The 20,997-nt window shown below is 38.2% G+C and overlaps 1 pseudogene; it reads left to right on the forward strand.

Moving 5' to 3' along the window:
- Positions 1 to 1,130: 1,130 nt before the first annotated feature.
- On the forward strand, positions 1,131 to 20,687 carry LOC115438660 (protein phosphatase methylesterase 1-like; annotated as a pseudogene).
- The last annotated feature ends 310 nt before the right edge of the window (positions 20,688 to 20,997 follow it).

Raw genomic sequence — 20,997 nt, forward strand, 5'->3', positions numbered from 1 at the left:
AGCTATTGATTAACAGATTATCTGTAGGTATTTTAATTAATCTGCAGACAAACCAAAACAACTCAACTGTTGGATATCAACTAGCAGTGTACACCTGTCTCAATAGTCACAGCAATATACAATTTAAAGCAAGAAAATTATCTCAACCACAATCTGTAAGAGTAAGTGTTGCAAAATGGAAAGTACCATCAGATGGACTGAATTATTTTGTGATGATCAAAGTGCTTTCGTTGTGAGTCGCACAATTTATTAAACCACACCATTTCCCTCAAACACAACAAGAACAGCCCTACTAGTAAGAGGATAAATATTCTTAAATATAACAAAATTGTTTTATATTAAGCAAAAACATTTGTAATATGCTTTAAAACTAGAAAAAAAAAAAAAAAAAATCTAGTTACTAAAAAAAATCCACAAAATAATTAATATCGTTAAAATGAGAAGAAGGGTAAGTGCTCCTTACTAGTTATTAATTATTAGTTGGAATGTCTTATTAAGAGACATTAAATAACTTTTTCTGCATTGTATCTCTTGTATTGTTCTCAGATGCATTAAATGAAAAAAAAAACTCAGATCAAGACTATGATAACAACAATGCTGAACAGTTTCATCACACTTAGATATACTTTGTCTCTATTGGACAAACACAATAAAGAGCCAGAAATTTCGCTAGAGTTTTTAAGTGGGACAACCTGCCAATAGATAAATGATGCAGCTGAAGCTTGTGTATTAAATTAGATTTTAAAACAAGGACTCACATCCTTGAGTGTCTTGTCTATGAGGCATGAAATGCCCACTTAAGAAGCCTGAGCCAATCAGGTTCTGTGACAATGATGCTACCTGACAAAAGCAGCTGACTAGGTATTGTGCTGCTGTGTACGAATGCGAGTGAATTTGCATGTTTGTATTTACACCAGCAGTCCGAGGCTCCCTTGTTACTTGGTTGATGGAGGTGGAACACAGCGGACAGGGAGGGCTCCTTTTGGTGTGCAGATCTTAAGAAATAAATACCTGCAGCTATATAGATCACACACATATAAGAACACGTCTACACACTGCTGAGCCACAAGATACACACCAGATTGAAGACAACCTGCTGTTATTCTGACATCTGCCTGCTGAGACGGAGCATGTGGGAGGAGAACTTTGACACAGAGCAGTAAGTCATCTCTCCATGACACTTATTTTTATCTACTGCCATCACTTAAAAAGCAGGTAGGAACTTACAGGATACTAATTACCAAACTCCATTTTTTTCTAGGCATAAAATCAGTAGCACAGGTGCGTAGTTTGTAGAGTATTCAACTTCATTCACTGTTGTCAAGTCTGTACATTATCTCAAATGATCGAAGTATCAAAAGGATGAATATTTTGATTTGTGAATCAATTCTAGAGTGTAAAGATCTGGTATCAGAGATATCAGTATTTCAGTATTGATCCACGTATCACTACTTTAAGGTTTAACTTTGTCGTTAGTGATGCAAATAGTATTACTTCAACTAATATATGTACTATTCATGCTATGATAAAATCATGAAATTAATTCCAGCAATTTCTTGGATATTTTCCATATAGATTATTGAAATGGTGTAAGATAAGACAAACAAGGTGTGTAGCTGAGCAAAAGTACACTAATGTTTTACATAAAGAGAAAGGATGATGCTGGAATTATCTAAGAAGTCTGAATCGCTAATCCTTTGCATTTACCTATAGGTTTAGTTCAGCAATATTCTGGTTGATTTCAATTCACATAAATAAACAACAGTAAAACCATCCTTTCTATTTTTAACAAAACCATTTTGGATTGCTATGATAGCTAAGAGAAATTAGCAAAAGACTGTTATGCTATGAAAGCAACAAAATGAAACAAGAGCAGAATGGCACTTGTTTCTTCATCTTCTTCAAGCATGAAAAAGTGAAAAGCAAATACAGGATCTGAAACTTTTGGTGAAGAGGTTTTTTTTTTTTTCCACAAAATATAATGGGTTCCTCCTCAGCTCATGACATTACTCCTTGGCCAAGTCCCAGAAAATCTACCCTACACTGCAAAAATCAAAATCTTACCAAGTGTATTTTTCTCATTTCTAGTCAAAATATCTCATCACACTTAAAAAAAAGACATAATCACTTAAAGAGTAACTTTAGTAAGAGAGATATAAGAACTTATTTTTAGACAATAGATCTTGAAAATCTCATTTCAAGAAATCTTACCAAGATAATTTTCATTTGTTCCATTGGCAGACTTTTTTTTTTTGCTTAATTCAAGATTATTTTTTTTTGTTTAATTCAAGCAAAAAAAAAATAAAAATCTGCCAATGGAACAAGTGAAAATGATCTTGGTAAGATTTCTTGAAATAAGATTTTCAAGATCTATTGTCTAAAAATAAGTTCTTAGTAGTGTAGTAGCTTTCATTTAATTTCAGTTCACTTTATTTTCATTATAAAGACCTCAGAGTGCATGTAATGGAAAATGTGACTCAATTAATGCAGAAACAATAAAGTCAAGCAATTTATTTGCTAGAATAAAAAAAAATATATATGGTAAGAATAAGGTAAGAAAAAGTAATTTATGAGTAATAGTCACTGCCCAGGAAAAAAAAAAAAAAAAAGCCACTTAAATTTAACTAAACAGATAGTTCCAGTCTTTCCATTGGATAGTTACTGTATGTCTGGGAAAGTTCAACTGGACTGGAGGAGCAAAACCAGACCAGTTGAACTTTGAAATCTACTAGAAAATTAATTATTGTAATGATTTATATGTAAAAGAATTGTTTAACTGATGCGGTAAGTAGCTTCTCATAAACAACTATCATTTTGATAGAGAGCATAGAGATTGGACTGTGGATTGTGGTCATGTATTCTGATGAGTCCAGATTGACCCTATTCCTGAGTGATGGGTGCATCAGAGTGAGAAGAGAGGTGGACGAAGTGATTACCCATCATACCAAGTGTCTACAGTACAAACCTGCGGGGTCAGGGTTATGATGTAGATTTGGTTCAGCTGGTCAGGTCAAGGTTCTGTCATTTTGAGAGGTGTCAAAAATATTCACATTCATTACTTATATAGATACTACTACAACTACTACTACAACTAGGACCCTGCGATGGGGCGGGTGTCCCGTCCTGGTGTGTTGAGCCGACCAGGTGAACCAGTGTTGTCCATCGCTGGCGGTCTTGTTCCAGCTGCTCTGCGTCCTCCATGGTAACTCCATGTTGTTGGAGGTCGCCGCAACGACGTCGAGCCATCGGGTGCAGGACTTGCCTTGTGGTCGTCTCCAGCTTGCGGCCTTTGGGTCAAATTCAAGGATGGCTCTTGTTGGATGGTCAGGAGGGAGGCAGAGGACATGACTGAACCAGTGGGTGCGACGTTGCGTGGCCAGGCTGGATGCTTTGGGCTGGCATGTGCGGACTCGAAGCACCTCATTGGAAACCCGCTGGGGCCACCTAATGTTTTCGATGGTTCTGAGAGCCCTGCTATCAAAGCCATCTATTCTGGCAGCCAGAGTCTTGTTTAAGGACCATGTTTCCGAGCCATAGAGCAGGATGGAGAGGACAGCAGAGTTGTAAATCCGGAGCTTCGTCCTGCATGAGATGGTCTGGTGCCACCAGAGTGGTTTCCAGAGAGACTGCAGAGCTGATGCTGCCAGGGCTCTTCTGTGGGCAATCTCTGGTTTTAGGTCCCCGTTGTCTGTCATCATGGACCCCAGATACACAAAGCTCTTGACAGGTTCTACAATGTCATTACCAAGCTGCAAGGGAGGTGGATCCGGCCCATCACCGACATGCATGAGCTTGGTTTTTGTCCAGTTCACTTGGAGGCCAAGCTTCTCTGCCTCTTCACTGTACATGCCCAGAGCAGCTCTCAGCTGACTGTAGGATGTGCTGAGCAGGATGGTGTCTCTAGCGTACTCCAGGTCAGTCAGGTGGTAGCTGCCAAGGCACACTCCGGGGACCCTCTCACAAACCCTAGTCATTAGATGATCAATGATACAGGTGAAGAGGTCGGGAGCAGCCACGCAGCCCTGGCGAACGCCACTGGAGATGGAGAACCAGTCAGAGTGTTTGGCATTGATATGGACACAGCTCTGTGCGTTGCTGTAAAGCACCTTGAACAGGGCAACGATCTTAGGTGGTGCTCCGAGGGTCTGTAGGATGCTCCACAGTGAAGCATGGCAGACGGTGTCAAAGGCAGCCTTCAGATCTATGAATCCGATGTAAAGATTGCGATTTTTGCGGAATTCATAAGTCTTCTCTATCAGCAGACGAACAGCGGAGATGTGGTCTGTTGTGGAGCGGTTAGGCATGAAGCCAGCCTGTTGGGGACGGCGGCTGCTTCTGATGGCTGGGAGAGCACAGGTAAGCAAGATCCCGTTGAAGACCTTGCCTGGGATGGATAGAAGGGTGATGCCTCGGTGGTTGCTGCAGACTAGCCGGTCACCCTTGCGTTTCCAGAAGGGTAGGATGACTCCTCTGGTCCAGTTGCTGGGAAGCCTCTCTGTCTCCCACACCTGGTTTATAATTTGGGTAAGCCACTCGATGATGCTGTCCCCGCCAGATTTTAATATCTCAGTGGTTATTGCACAGATGCCGGGGGCCTTCCTGTTGTTGAGTTTTTTCAGGGCAGCTCTGACTTCCTCGGGTGTAACAGGGTCTGTACTACAGGCGTCGCTAGGGGCTGCAGCGTTTGCAGCCGGTAGCATGGTGGGATCAGCCGGGATGGTACCGTGGTGCAGGAGGAGGCTGAAGTGCTCTTTCCAGCGTATATAGATACTAGGGTTTAAAAACATTTCTTTAGAAGCTGAAGTATCAACTCAAGCTTGTAAAAGTACTGGTTTCAAAACTACTTAAAGTATAAAAGTAAATGTAAAGGGGGGGGTGCTATTAGGACAAAAGCTTTGGCTGTACCACAGGGACCTATAGTGCACTACCCCACCTCCCCAAAAAACATTTGTCTAAAGGCCATAATGACTATAATGTTATATTAAAATGTTAATGTTGAAAAATTTGGGATGCACTAGACTACCTGTTTCAGCCACATATATGCCCATTGAAAATGAACGCATTTTTGTACAGTGCAAATGGATTAAATTACCATATATGTGTACTACTATGCATTGACATGTGTTTACAAATGATAATGAAAATCCTTGGCAGAGGTAAAAGGTATGTGGTTGTGAAGCATCTTTAAGTGTCAAAAAAAGTGCTATATAAGTGTGATGTATTATTATTATTATTATTATTATTATTATTATTATTATTGTTATAGGTCAATAAACAGGGATATACTTTTTGTCTATTTTTGAGAGTTATCTGTTTTCAAAAATTGCTATAAAATTCTCAACTTTTTAAAATACAGCCTTATACTGCAGTTTGTGTTGGTAGTATACAGTGTGTTTGTGTGTGTCTACATGTCGTCCAGTGAGGTTGGTCAGAAGCTGGACTACTCGCCAGTGTCGTGGCGAGAGTATTTTGACCAGATGGAGGACGTCAGTGTGGGGCCAGCTGACAGCAGAGATGTCTTCAGGATTTATAAAGCAGGAAGTGATGGGCCTCTGCTGGTTCTGCTCCATGGAGGAGGTCATTCAGCCCTTTCCTGGGCTGTCTTCACTGTGAGTGTCTTAGCACCTGTCCATGGGTGGCTTTTACATTGGTGTTAGAATAGGTTGTTCAGTTAATTCGTGGTTGCTACATTTCAAAATAGGACATTGCCTTTGTCTATCATGTTAGACGGCCATTTCTAGCAGAGTGACCTGCAGAGTACTTGCAATGGACCTCAGGGGTCACGGTAAGGCAAAAACTCACACTGATATCCAAATACATTATGATTTTGGTGCTCGAATGTCTTATTTCAAATAATTAGAGAATTTGTTTCCTGTTTATCAAGGTGCCACCATGGTTCGTCAATCAGATGACTTTTCAACTCAAACCATGTCTAGGTAAACAAATAAAAGCAAATAATTGTGCATATTTTGATCATCCTGCATACATCTAAAAACATACACAAAAACAAAATACATAAAGGTTTTTTTGTCTGCACTGGATGCATATCCAAACAATTTGTATTACTGCTAAGTGCAATGAAACGGCAAATGCTATTAGTATTTGTGTGTTTAAAGAGTCCACTCCCCTGCAGAAAACTCCATTTTGCTCTAACTGGTCATCTCCACCTTTGGAGCAACAACCCACAATGAACCAGTAATGACACACTGGCACTGGTCAGACCTTGCATTAAGTGCATGTCATGTTAGTTTTGAATGACAAATCCATATGACTGGATCTCACTTTTGTACTTGATAAAACATAAATGAACAAATAAAATAAATGATCTTTAGACAAGAAGTCACAGTGAGCTTGATCTATGGTGATCAAAATGGATTAATTTCATCCTTGCATCCCATCCTTGCATTTTTTTTTCTTTGTCAAGCGACCTTGGGTACCATGAAAGGCACTATAAGTTCAAGTTATTATTATTATTATTATTATTATTATTATTATTATTATTATTATTATTATTATTATTATTATCATTATTATAAAGCTGCTACAGCATTATTGTCACTACCCATCACCCTCATTGTTTGCAATACCAACCCCCCAGCGATGTAGCAAATGTGATTCGCGCCTGCTACGGTGAGACTGCGCCCCCTATCATCCTTATTGGCCATGGGGTTGGTGGAGCTATTGCAGTGCATACTGCCAGTAACATGCTACTGCCATCTACCATGGGTCTGGTGTCAATAGATGTTGTTGAAGGTAAGCACAGCTTCATTCTTATTATTCACAATCATTTAAAGTAGGGACCGAGTGGGCTTGAAATCATCATGTCTTCTTGTTTTTTTCTTATAGGCAGTGCGATGGATGCACTCCACAGCATACAAAACTTTCTAAAGGGAAGGCCCAAGTCCTTCAAGTCCATGGACCATGCTATAGAGTGGAGGTGAGGCAGAAATTTGCTCCAAAATTATGTACAGTAAATCAGCCATGTGAGTTATAAGGTTTTATGTATGTACAAGTAGTTACAGAGTTGCAGAGTAATCTTCTGTCCAAATCACTTTATACTGAGAGGAAGATGAATGTGCAACATTGGAGTGATCCACTGGCAACAGAAATGCCAAATTTGTACTATTACCCATTATATATCATTATATATTATTGGTGATTGTAGTATGAATTTGTCATATGATCTCTGCTATACTGACCAATGATATCACAGTTTTCATCTCTCATATAGTATACTAGCACATTGACTCATGGGGGTTCTATGGTAGTTTTTATGCTGTTGTATATTCATGCATGCTGTACTGCATTTGTCCAGCAGTCACCGCCCAAGCATTCTGGGGATAGCAACGTGATTGGTTTGGCTTTTGTATTCCAAAATTAGTAATATCCCCCAAAATATTGGTCCTGTCAAGTTGCTGTTATTGCTAGTCTGTTCCTTGACCAAAATTACTTAAGTATGACAAACTTCAGTAGTCAGCTCTTTAAGGATTTTATATGAATCCTGAGACACATATACACTCACACAATGCATAGGCCACTTGGCTTTTATAATATAAATAATATGAGATTGCTCACATTTTCCTGATTAGACTGTGGGGTTTTTGCAGATCACTAAACCCTTTTTCCTTGTTAGTGTCAAGAGTGGACAAATCAGGAATCTAGAATCTGCCAGAGTTTCCATGGTTGGTCAGATCATAAGGTAAGGTTGGCTAAGAGTGGGAGGTTTCAAACTTTATCACTGGTGTTCTGTAGTTTCATCAGTACTTGCTATTTTGTGAATCCATAATTCATATGTTTAAAGTCTATATTCTTGTAATCCAACAGTTGTGGGATTCTCAGCCAATGTGATGTTTAAAATAACAGTTTGGCCAATAGCTGATGCTCATGGCCATGGTTTTGTTTGTCACATTCCTTCTTTTGAGTTTAGAAAAAATCAATCTAATCAGTTTTTCAGTCTTTGCATGAGCAAGAATTCTACCACAATTTATCAAACAACCTACAATTATTATTTAAAAAATGTACTATTCCATTTCGATAATATTTTCATACACCTCTAATACTGCAAATACAAGATGAACTAGAAGCACTCGGAGAGCGCAGACCTCCGCCAAGGCTGATCAGTGGCCCCCCCTGTGGGCCCCCCCCCCCCCCGATCACCACCAAAATTTAATCATTTCTTCCTTATCCCATTTCCAACAAACCCTGAAAATTTCATCCAAATCTGTCCATAACTTTTTGAGTTATGTTGCACACTAACGATCAGTGCCCCCCCCCCGATCACCACCAAAATTTAATCATTTCTTCCTTATCCTATTTCCAACAAACCCTGAAAATTTCATCCAAATCTGTCCATAACTTTTTGAGTTATGTTGCACACTAACGATCAGTGCCCCCCCCGATCACCACCAAAATTTAATCATTTCTTCCTTATCCCATTTCCAACAAACCCTGAAAATTTCATCCAAATCTGTCCATAACTTTTTGAGTTATGTTGCACACTAACGATCAGTGCCCCCCCCCATGGGCCCCCCCACCCCCGATCACCACCAAAATTTAATCATTTCTTCCTTATCCCATTTCCAACAAACCCTGAAAATTTCATCCAAATCTGTCCATAACTTTTTGAGTTATGTTGCACACTAACGGACAGACAAACAAACAAACAAACAAACAGACAAACAAACAAACAAACCCTGGCAAAAACATAACCTCCTTGGCAGAGGTAATAATTCAGTATTTTTTTTTTTTTTTATCTTATCCACTGTTACACTGTAAATAGGAGTTTTTACAGTAGCACAAACACTACTTACTAAAACCAAATAAAATTGAGCTACAGTAAGTATGTCATGTTGGATTTCTGCTGCAGGTGTGAGGTGGAGGAGGCTGATACTCTGGAACAGGCCAGCCCCGTGACTGATGTTGTTGTTGAACGCAATGAAGAGTTTTACGATCAAAGTTATGTCAGTGACAAAGAAAACACTACCTCAGAGGTGAGCCTCAGCAAAGGCCAGGTATGAAAACGACAGTACAGACACAATGACCAAAAATTTATATTCCACTGCCTTGCATAAATTGCCAAACACCCATTTTTACCTTCATTTAACTGTAAAAATCCTGCTATTCTAATATGTTTATACCTATATCATTATAAATATCAAAGTCTGAATGTGTAACAAATGCATTATGCCTGCACATAACTATTCTTTCACACAAACACATATAAACACATTTAAACACATACCACTGCACTGCCTTATTTAAGATGTACCACTGACTTGCACTCATTCCCTCAGCTCTGAACTTGAACACAAAATGCTGTTGATAGAGTTGGAAAAAAAATACTCATAGATGTTGCAAAGAGGCTGTGCCAAATTCCTGGTTAAAGTTATGTCAGGGTCAGGCACAAAAACAACTTGAGTTCTGTCCCCAGTCGGCTCCTCCAAAGGATTGTTCCTATTGAGCTTGCCTGTGATTTTTTCTTTGTTTCTGCATTTATTCATGTAACCACAAGAAGTCACCAAACAATATAGAGGAACGTAAACATAAGTCATTTTAAGTATTTAAGTACAAAATGGTGCCTGTAGTGAATATTCATTGTTAGCTATTTCAAAAGATCATGTATAATACTAGCGGTTTTGTCAGGTAACTTTCATCACAGCCTGTTGTCAAGTCTGTGCAAATACTAAGTCACCGCTCCATCATTCAGGCACCGTCAGCGACATGTTGCCTCCTTCATGGGCTGTTCCAGCACCAATAGTGACGCAGAATTGTTATATTATCTGATTAGCTGGGCTGCAATGGACTGGTCACTGACCCTGTGCTGTAGACAACAATCTAAGATGACACATTACACTGGTCTACAAGTAAAATGCTTTCAGAAAAAAAGTTGAAAAGTTAAACTTTATAAAATTTTGGTCACTAATAAAGAAAAATTAAGTCAAAAGTGCTAGTTGGTTGTAGTTTCTAAGATATAGTCTTGGGCCAAAATGTGATATTCTGAGAATTAATGAGAGAATGGGTTTTATTAAAAAGGAATATTTGCCCCAGATCTACCTCAAAACACTGTCTGCACATTACAATACATTCACTTTCCAGGTTCTTTCTAATGGAACATTTATAAATCCACTTTATAAATGTACATAAAACAACATATATGTGTAATCATATATATTGGAAACATGAGCTAACCAGCCCTTTTGTCATTTGTTTTCGGATTCATCTTATTAAAATATGTAAGTGTAAACTATGGTGGTTTTTAATTAACATATGTACAAGTGTTAATCACAATCCACCAAATACTAAGATTTAAGTTCTTTGTGAACGAAGGTGAGCAGTACTTAATAACCCAAACACAAGTCATAAAGAAACCATTTAAGGCGCAAAACTAGATAAAAACAATAACAGGTTAAGGGCAATGTCTTTTCTGTAAAATGGGGGAATCTCCCTTTAAAAACAAAATTAAAACAATGGAAAAACTTCAGTAGTTCCAAGATCTCACAACCATGCTCCAGTCTTTTTGTCCTCCACGCGCCATCTCTCCTGCCACACCAGTTAGCCACTGCCAGTTTCCTCCACTCAGTTTAGCCTGAAGATCTCACTTCTGCTGTGCTGTTCCCATCCTTCACCCTGCCTCCACTTGGGCTGAACCTCTCTCAGCAACACCCGCCGACCTGGAACACAGATGGCAGCAGTCCCTACAAACACAGGGTGCACCTTCCCTGATTTCAGGGTCATCACAGCCTGCAGCTAACTGTATGGGTTAGGGAGAAGCTCCTGATTCTGCTACTTCACATTCAGAAGCCTCCAATACAATGTTGCTGGTGTCTGTCTTTGGCCCTTGAGGTTCTCCGCCGATGCTGCTCCCCAGTGTGCCTGGGATGCGTCTGTAGGGCAAAAAAACAACTGTGACGTGTCTGTAGAAGAAAGCACCCCTGCACACATCTGCATCCAACAACCTGGCCAGCTTATCAACCACTCTGTGAGCCTGTTGTACCAGCCAATTGGCTGGTGCAGCTGTCAGTCAAAAGGTTGCACTCACTACCTAAAATCATATTCGGTCATTCTAAAGCATGCTTGCAATCAAATCAAAGAAACATATATTAAATCAATACTGAAAAAAAAAAAAGTCCAAAACACAAAGAGATTAATAAACAAACATGCAATTAAACCAAATACACAGCACATAAAATAAAACAAATACAAACAGCAGTGTTTGACCTCAGCATGACATAAGATTTAACACATTTAATGTCTGCAGCAGACAGTTTCTAAGAAATTGTTGAGTAGTGTTATCGGCCAGTCCAGGGTCACATCTCTAGGACAATGGCAGAGTGTAAAGCTTACAGCTGCACAAACAATAAACGCGAAGATGTGTTTTCCACTCACTCTTGCTCACTGACTGCTGCTTGTTTACTTGCACTTGATCACCCACAATCAATAATGGTGCGTCACTTTTGGCCAGTGATGGAGGCTCCCAACAGGTTCTGCCCCTGCACGTAATTTAATAAATAAATAATAATAAAGTCCAGTGTAGTGCATTTATGGTGCTTTGTTTTTTTTATTTTTTTATTTTTATTTTTTTTTACTGAATTTGCACCTCTCTCACTAATAAGTAACACACAAAGCACAATTAATGTTGCAAGCACGACCAGTACAGGTACACTTTAAGTCACAGAGACTGGCCCATACTCTCATTTCACCTGATGAGGTCTGGATAAGAATAAGACGGACAAATAAATACACACCATGATGGTGAGATTATGATTCACTGCAAAGCAATATATTATGATATTGTAAATAAGGTTATGTGTTATCTTAGGAAAACTGTCATAGTTGAAAAAGAACACACTGCCATATGCATAAAAGCTGATTAAAAAACTTTATGTATACAGAACAATAACTGGTTCACCCTTACTGTATGTTATTTCCTGACTGAACTCAGACTGCCATCACCACTTTGAAGCTGGATTACAATAATACTGATGGTGGCTGATGGTTTAAACAACACAAAATAACCACTTTATGCCACCAGTTCATGTAAATTCTTAAAAATCATTAAGAAGATAAAATCATCCTTCACCACTAGCAGCCAACACAAGTAGATTAAATCAACTCAGTAATTCGCGTCACACAACCAAGTTAATTCCTTGATTATTAAAAGATCATTGACTGAACATCTTTTGTCTGTATCTGAACGCATACCAGAGTGTGTACAAGTGGCGCATTGACCTGTCAAAGTCAGAAAAGTACTGGGACGGTTGGTTCAGAGGAACCTCCAACCTCTTTCTTGCCTGCAACCTTCCAAAACTCCTGCTACTGGCTGGTAGGGATTGCTCACAGACATATGCAGACCTGTCCTACATAGGATATAAAGTCTAACCTGGTGTAAAAGAATACTGTCTAAAAACTACTGTCTGTTTCCAGGAATCGACCGGCTGGATAGAGATCTGACTATTGGCCAAATGCAAGGTGGGATACTGCCTCAATAAATGCAACATACACCTCAGTTTTCTTCCTGTTTTACATTCAAAATATACAGTGCTGAACAGCGACCTGTGTTTCAGAAACATAATTTTTGATACTTGCTGAATATTGCCATCACTTTCTAATATTTCTTTAACCCTTTCATGCATGAATTATGAAAAAAAGACTCTAGATTTTATTTAAAATTAGGCTAAAGTTGAAATGCATTATGATTTTTTTTTTTTTTTAATATGGTTTTATTAAGAGGATATTTAACCTCCTGAGACCCAGGAAAGTACAAGTTTTGGCTTTTTAATAATTAAACAATTGCCTATATTGGAAACATCTTGATACAACAGTTTTCATAGATGCATTTTAATACATTTTTATGGAATGTTTCTTGCGGTAAACACTTTGGGTGTTATTTGGGGAGGGGGTTGTATGAGGCTGTGAAACTCTTGTCCACGAATGTGGACAGAAAACCCCTGGGTCTTAGATGGTTAACTTTATGAGATCACAGAGTAGTCAAAATCCTAAAACTAAAGCTATGTTCAGACAGCAGGTCTTAAACAAATCCAAATCAAATTTTATTTATATAGCGCCAAATCATAACAAAAGTTATCTCATGACGCTTTACATATAGAGTTGGTCGAAACCAGATTCTAAACCAATTTACAGAAACCCAACAGAATCCTCCAGGAGCAAACACTTGTGACTGATGACAGTGACGAGGAAAAACTTCCCTTTAACAGGCAGAAACCTCGAGCAGACCCAGAATCCTGGAGGATGGCCGTCTGCCTTGACCAGTTGGGGTTAAAGAGAGAGAGTAAAGGAGGAGAAAAAGAGAGAGCAATAGAGATAGAGAGAGACTGGGGGAGAGGGGAAGAAGGGTGGAAATAGGGGGAGACACATGGATGCAGTTGATGCACAGATAACTGAACTAGAACTGTCAAAAGTAGATCAGCTGGTGTTAGTATAATTACTAGGAACCAGAACAAAGGTCCATGACTGTTAATACTACTACTACAAATAAAAGTAATAACAGTGGATATACTACTACTACAAATACAAGTACTAACAGTGGATATACTACTACTACTATAACAGTTAGTACAAATAATACGAACCTCTACCATCTATGGAACTATATTAATAAACACTATCATAACTATATGGATAAGTGAGTGATGACAATGAAGGAGGAGAGAGGCAGGACCACAGCAGCAGGTTCAGAGATGATCCAGGGAAAACCTGTGATGATCCTGGGAAAACCTGTGAGGCGATAAAACACAGAGACTCCAGGGAAGAAGTCAAGTCAGTAACATGTATTCACTGGGGTGTAAATAGAAGAGAAAATTAGGAGAGAAAAGGACAGGGAGAAAGAGGAGCAGAGAGGTGGTCAGAGAGGAGGAGGAGCAGAGAAGATCTCAGTGTATCAAGATGAGTCTCCCAGCAGTCTAAGCCTATAGCAGCATAACTAAGAGCAGCCTGAGCTGCCCTAACTATAGGATTCATTAATCCTACTCTTAAACATAGAGAGGGTGTCTGCCTCCCGTACCAAGGCAGGGAGGTGGTTCCACAATCGTGGAGCTTGACAGCTGAAGGCTCTGGTCCCCGTCCTACTATTGGAGATTCTAGGGACCACCAGTAAGCCTGCATGTTGAGAGTGTAGTGCTCTAGATGGATTGTATGGAACTAAAAGCTCTGGCCATGAAGGGCTTTGTAAGTGAGGAGGAGTATTTTGAAGTCTATCCTAGCTTTTACAGGGAGCCAGTGCAGAGAAGCCAACACAGGAGAATTATGGTCTCTGATACGTGTTCTTGTGAGTACACGGGCAGGAGCATTTTGGATTAGCTGAAGGGTCTTTAAGGACTTTTTGGGACAGCCTGACAGACGTGAGTTACAATAATCTAGTCTGGATGTAATAAAAGAATGGACTAATTTTTCTGCATCGTTCTGTGTTAAAATATGCCTAATTTTTGTCATGTTACGCAGATGAAAGAAAGCAGTTCCAGAAATCTCTTTTATGTGAGAGTTAAACAATAGATCCTGATTGAAAATAATACCTAGATTCCTCACAATGGTTTTGGGATCCAGGGTAACACCATCCATGGTGACTACTTCGCTGGACACTGCATCCCTAACAGTTTTTGGGCCAAAATCAATGACTTCAGTTTTGTTTGAGTTTAACAGCAGAAAGTTGTTGGTCATCCAATCTTTAATATCTTTAATGCACTCCTGTAGTTTGGCTAGCTGATTGGCTTCATCAGGTTTAATGGATAAATATAATTGGGTATCATCAGCGTAGCAATGGAAGTTAATGGAATGTTTTCTTATTAAGTTACCTAAAGGAAGAATGTATAGGATAAACAGTATTGGTCCAAGAACCGAGTCTTGAGGTACTCCATAACTAACTGTAGTACACTGATTCATTATTAATGTTAACAAAGTGAGAATGATCTGTTAGATAGGATTTGAACCACATTAATGCCAATCCTTTGATACCAATTGATTGTTCCAAACGTTGCAGAAGGATGTGATGGTCGACAATGTCGAAAACCGCACTAAGGTCTAATAAAACCAGTATAGAAACCAGACCCTTATCTGAAGCAGTGAGAAGGTCATTGGTAACTTTGACCATTGCCTTTTCTGTACTATGATGTTCCCTAAAACCTGACTGGAAGTTCTCAAATAAACTGTTGGCTTGAAGGAAATCACAAAACTGATTGGCTACTATTTTCTCCAGTATCTTAGATATGAATGGAAGGTTCGATATGGGTCTATAGTTAGCTAAAACTGCAGGGTCGAGGCTGGGGTTTTTTAAGAAGAGGTTTGATTGCAGCTACTTCAAAGGACCATGGTACATAGCCTGTTGATAATGACAGGTTAATCATATCAAGGAGGTGGCAGCTAAGTAAAGGTAAAGCATCTTTGATGAGCTTTGTTGGAACTGGGTCTAAGAGACAGGTAGACGATTTAGATGAAGAGACTATTGAAGTTAGCTGACTGATCTCAATGGGAGAAAAGCAATCCATAAAGCCAGATGGCTCAACAGCCAACTCTGTGGTTTCTGGGTCTGAAGGATTTAAGGGTGGACTATAATTTGTAGAGGATAAGAGGCCATTAATTTGATCTCTGATGAGCAAGATCTTTTTATTGAAGAAGTTCATAAAATTGTTGCTATGGAAGGTAGCAGGAATACTAGGTTCATATGCACTGTGGTTCTTTGTCAGTCTGGCTACAGTACTGAACAAAAACCTGCAATTGCTCTTGTTTTCCTCTATTAATGATGAATAATAGGCTGCTCTAGCAGAACAAAGTGCCTTCCTGTATTTATTTAGACCATCCCACCAGGCTGAAAGGTGTTCTGTTAATTTAGTAGAACGCCACTTTCTCTCAAGTTTTTGGGTATGCTGCTTTAATTAGCAAGTATGAGAACCGAACCAGAGAGCACACTTCCCTTGTTTTATAATCTTATTTTTAAGTGGAGCGATTAGATCTAATATTTTTTGCAGACAGTCTGCTGTATTATCAACAAACTCATCAATTTGAGATAGATTAAGACTGACTGAACTAGGGGAAGAATCCACTGTGTAATTCAGGTGAGGGATTAGATTGAGAGCTGCTGGGATTTCCTCCTGAAATTTAGATATAGCATGGTCTGATAAATGTCTAGTATAAACATTTTTGTCAGGGAGGGAGTCACTGAGTAGCATAAATTCAAAGGTTATTAAGCAGTGGTCAGAGAGGAGAGGATTTAGTAGAAAGACTACTAAGTCTTCAAATTCCACACCGAAAGTCAGGACTAAGTCAAGGGTGTGATTAAAGCGGTGAGTAGGTTTAAGCACACATTGACTAAAGCCTATTGAGTCTAATAATGGCATAAATGCATTACTGAGACTGTTGCTTTCCTCGTCCACATGAACATTGAAATCTCCAACAACAATGACTTTATCTGTTTTAAGGACTAGACTGGCTAGGAACTCGGCAAACTCTGATAGAAATTCAGTGTATGGACCAGGAGGACGATACACTATAGTAAATAGTATTGGCTGGAGCGGTTTATGGATTGGGTTGGATAGGCTAAGACTAAGACTTTCAAATGAGTTAAAAGTAGCCTTAGATTTGGGATTTATTTGTAGACATGATTTATTTGGAGACTCCGCCTCCTCGGCCTGAGCCTCGAGGAATCTGATTATTATGGTGAGTAGGAGGAGTAGCTTCATTTAAGGACATATACTCCTCCTCACAAAGCCAGGTTTCCGTCAGACAGAATAAATCTAATTTATATGATGATCTAATATGATATCATGAATTAATAAAGCTTTGGAAGATAGTGATCTAATATTAAGGAGGCCACATCTTAATGTGCAATTAGGATTTTTTGGTGAAATCTGATTTTTTTTGTGTGCTCGTTCATATTATACATTAAATGCAACTTCTGTCAGTTTTGAATATGAACTGACTGCGACCCTGAAGTGACCCACATGCACAAAAGAGGTCCTGACGTAATATGTGACCACGCAGGCACGCGCTGTGTTTACTGAAGTAAATATGGAGGGATATTTGTTGCATTTCAATGACATAGAGTATGGACAAATGTGACCTGGCCGTTCAGAATGAAGTCATATTGCAAAATATCAGATACATGTCAGATTTAGCACCATATATGAACGTGGCCTGGGTTGGATTTGAAAAAACTGGTTTTGTGCTGTTCAAACTGTCTTTAATAGATCGGATACAGGTCACTTATGGGCCAAAAATCAGATTTAGGCAAAATTTTCCGACAATCTGAACGTAGCCTTAGATTATACTTTTTTTCATTGTATTGTTTAGGGTCTATAGAGACTGCCCCCATGAGGTTTGGAGAGTATTGCCTTTATAACCCTTTGGAAAGTGAGCTTAAACTATGTGTCCACAAATGTGGACGTCATGCATGAAAGGGTTAAACTAATTTGCCTAATACACGAGGAGCTGAATTGGATCTACAATCTTTCATTCAAGATGTCACTGCATACAACTGGTACGTAATCTGAGATGTTCTTTTAGGACAGGTTTGTCAAAAACACTACAGTGAAATGAACATTGTTAAAAACATTTTGCTATTGTTGTGGAGCTTAAGTTAACAATACTCAACTGTAAAAAAAAAAAAAAAAATGTGTAAATAAAATGTTGTGTTGTCAACTAAAATGTGTTATATTCATAGCAATATGACCTGGTGTTTTGTGTGACACCACAACTTGTATAATTCAACAACATTCATGGGTTGAATAACTGTCTTATCATTGCTTGTGAAAAGCATAACTTGGTTAAATTTTGGCCTTGAAAAAAAGGTTCCCCTTGTTAAGAAAAATGTGCTTGCCCTATCGGCTAATATTGTTGTTAATATACGATAACTTGGTTATATTTTAGGATGTTTGGCTACTTTAGGGCTATATTTGCATCAGCCACAGACCAACTGTATTTTTCTAATTCCTTGTTTCTGTCTAACCTTGGCATAGAGATGGGTTTATTCCAACCAGAGAGAAACAACTAGATTAAGTCTTTAAATCAGGGGTGTCAAATGTGTGGCCCGAATGAATTTGTGAAATGCTAAAATTACACTTAGTATATTGTCAATCAAGGACATTAAAATTATTTCTTAAGATATTTCAGTTTTTTCACAATTCTTCATGTTATTCACATTTTTTAAAGGATAGGTCGTAAATGTAAAGTTTTTCATTGTGGTATTTTACTTTTTTTCACTCTAAAACATAGAGAAATGTTTGGAGTTGACATTATTTCTATATTATTACGTTATTATTTTACTGATCCGGCCCATTTCAGATCATATTGGGAAGATGTGGCCCCTGAACTAAAATGAGTTTGTCACCCCTGCTTTAAATGGTTAATAATTTTTTTCAAATGAACAGAAAATCAAAGGTTTACACCACACTCTCTTCAGACTGCAGTGTTTTTATTCGCACTGGGCTGTTTGTTATTATTAATATTGTTTTTATTATTATAAGTGACATATTAACTTTTGTGTTAACACAGCTATTATGTGTCTTTGTGGCTTGTAAACGAGAAAACAAAGGTCATCTTCAGTGTTGCAGAGATGTCCCTAGAGAGTCAAACACAGATAACACACACCTTGAGGCGGCAGTTCCTCTCCAGAGACAGCTGCCTCTGTCAGTCAATGACCACACTGGAAGTGACAGCCCAGGAGCGTGTGTCCTGTCTGTTTGGTGTGATGAAAATGGCAACAAGGTAAATTGTATGTGTGTAAGACAGCTCGAAAGACTTGCTTACCTGTCTCCCTGTCTTTTTACAGGTAAATTCATGATGCAGGTGCTGCCCCCCTGTGGACATGCAGTGCAAGAAGACAAACCAGACAAAGTAAGAGATGGTCCAAAAAAGTTTTGATTTTTGCATGAATCCTGATACATAATTCAAGTACAGAAGACATGTGCAGCACCTTTTTTGTTCATTTTCAATCTAACTATTGAATGGTGTAGAGATATTTTTGTTCTTATTCATTACAAAGTAAAAGTAACTTGTAGTACCAGAGGGACTCTAATTGTATGTTGTCCCAAATAATGGTAAAAACTGATTAAAATATGTAGCCACTAGACTGTCAGCAGTTTTTGACAAGGATAGTTTAAAGGGTTATCTCTTAATAATTCAAGCCAAGTCAAGTGAAATCATTTTATTTATATGGTACTTTTTAAACAACAGACATTGACCCAAAGTGCTTTACAGACAAAGGTAGTAATAACTTTTTAAAAATCAGGTTAGAACATGGGCTACAGCATGAGAAAGGCAGAGAATATAATGCAACTTAAAAGCAAGTTAAGACTCAGGGATAGGAATCATCAATAAACACATAAGTTAAAATAAGTAAATAAATCTCTATCATAGAAGTAATGTGTATATTCAATTTTATGAGCGTGCATTAAAAGTTTTTTGTCGCAAACCAAAAACGAATAAACAGACCTTAGCTTGACAAAAAGCATAAAATATAGTGATATTACAGAAAGAATTCTTTTATGCTGCATTTAATTCTATAAATGTTTGCTTTGTGTTGGCAGGTGGCTGAAGCTGTGGCCTCCTTTCTCTTGAGACACAAGTTTGCTGAAACTAGACGAGAATCTAAGAGGTAAAATAATAAAACTAATGAACACAGTAAACTGATGGTCTAATGTTAGCAGGGTTCGTACATGTTTTTCAAGGTCTAATTCAAGCACTTTTCAAGCACTTTTAAGGGTCATTTTAAAATATTTCCAGTACAGCACCTTATTGCTGGGATAAAATACATATTTACAGGAATATATATACTCATGATTATTTTTTTCCCCTTTTTATCATGATGTACATTGTATTATGCTATAAACATCTAAAATTATATTTCATAATATCAAAAACTTAAGAAATTAAAGGAGAACACAAAGTTTTATCCAAAAAAGGGAAGCCACTTGGCGTTCTTCAGACGCACTCGTACTGAGACATAGATTAAAATAAAATTTACCTGGATTCGACATGAGAACAGCCGCTAATTTTCTTTTTTGACATAAAGTTTTATTTTTCAAAATGTATCACCTCAATGTAAGTAGCTTTGGCAAAGTTAATTTTAAAAATAAATAGATAAATCACATCACAGAGTTATAATTGCAAACACTTTCAGGAACCTAAACTAAAATTCCATCACTTTTCAGACCTTGAAAACACAACATTAAAAATTAAGCATTTTCAAGGATTTCAAGCACCTGTACGAACCCTGTGTTAGTGTCTACACAGTTCTGATCCCTGCAGCATTTCGAATAAAATATACCGCATGCTGTAAATAAAATGTTATTTCTCTCACTAGCTCCAACTCCTTTACACGATGAGGTCTGTAGGTAAGACGTTGCTACGTTGTTGTCATTTATCTAAAGCAGACATTCAAACATAAAATTGAGCAGGATTATCATATTTTTAATCCTACTTTTTCCTCAGATTCTCTCTCAGATTCACTTAGGAACCACAGATTCAAACAGAACAGCATCGTCATTTTGAAGACCAGTACAAACATCTTTTTTTTGTTTTTGCTTTGCTGTCATCTTTCTTCTTTTTAGTTAAATGTCTCTAGTGTGAATGCTTATACTGTAAATCTAGTCGAGTCCATGTATAATTTATGACTGTTACTGTAATCTCTGGTCTTTTATGGCTGATTTCATTTAAGTTTGCATCCACTCTTAACAGTCAAACACAAGTCACATCATTTAGACTGAGCTTGACTGAACCGTAACTTTTTCTAAAGCTATATGTGTTTTTATTTCGCTTTGTTTCTGTAATTAACAAACATCACATTTACCATATATATTTTTGCCAAAATCGCTGTCTAGTAGCCCAATGCAAAAATATACAAATATTCGTCATTGCTGATGGTAAATAAACAATTGTGATCTGGCGCAAGCAAGACCAATTAACCCATAAAGACCCAGTGCTACTTTCGTGGCAGTTCTCAAATTAATTTTTCTTTCTATTTTACCTTTCTTAAATGATTTATCACCATTT

This window comes from Sphaeramia orbicularis, chromosome 18, assembly GCF_902148855.1.
Source record: "Sphaeramia orbicularis chromosome 18, fSphaOr1.1, whole genome shotgun sequence".
Classification (NCBI taxonomy): Eukaryota; Metazoa; Chordata; class Actinopteri; order Kurtiformes; family Apogonidae; genus Sphaeramia; species Sphaeramia orbicularis.